Source organism: Corvus brachyrhynchos, unplaced genomic scaffold, assembly GCF_000691975.1.
Source record: "Corvus brachyrhynchos isolate BGI_N302 unplaced genomic scaffold, ASM69197v1 scaffold219, whole genome shotgun sequence".
NCBI classification, from domain to species: Eukaryota; Metazoa; Chordata; class Aves; order Passeriformes; family Corvidae; genus Corvus; species Corvus brachyrhynchos.
In genome coordinates this window covers 1550822-1551036 of record NW_008240034.1, presented here as the reverse complement: position 1 = coordinate 1551036, position 215 = coordinate 1550822, and the positions used below count along the sequence as shown (strand labels likewise).

The window sequence follows — 215 nt, the reverse complement described above, 5'->3', positions numbered from 1 at the left end:
AGTAGCACATTCCCAATCCCATGAAAAGCTATCTCCCCGACTGATCGATTCCCACGCCGCTGCTCCTTATGGATTGATTGATTGATTGATTGATTGATAGACCGATGGAGCGAACCCAGCCCGGGGGCTTCAAGAATTCCCCTTGCTACTCTTCCTTTTGCTCCTTTGCCCTCTGGAGCTCGGCAAGGGGCGAGCAGCTGCTGGCTTGGGGCACA

At 54.0% G+C, this 215-nt stretch overlaps 1 long non-coding RNA gene across 1 annotated transcript in view; it reads right to left on the bottom strand.

Moving 5' to 3' along the window:
• Positions 1-215, bottom strand: part of LOC108449045 — a 2196-nt gene that overhangs the window by 1370 nt on the left and 611 nt on the right. The window lies entirely within an intron of this gene.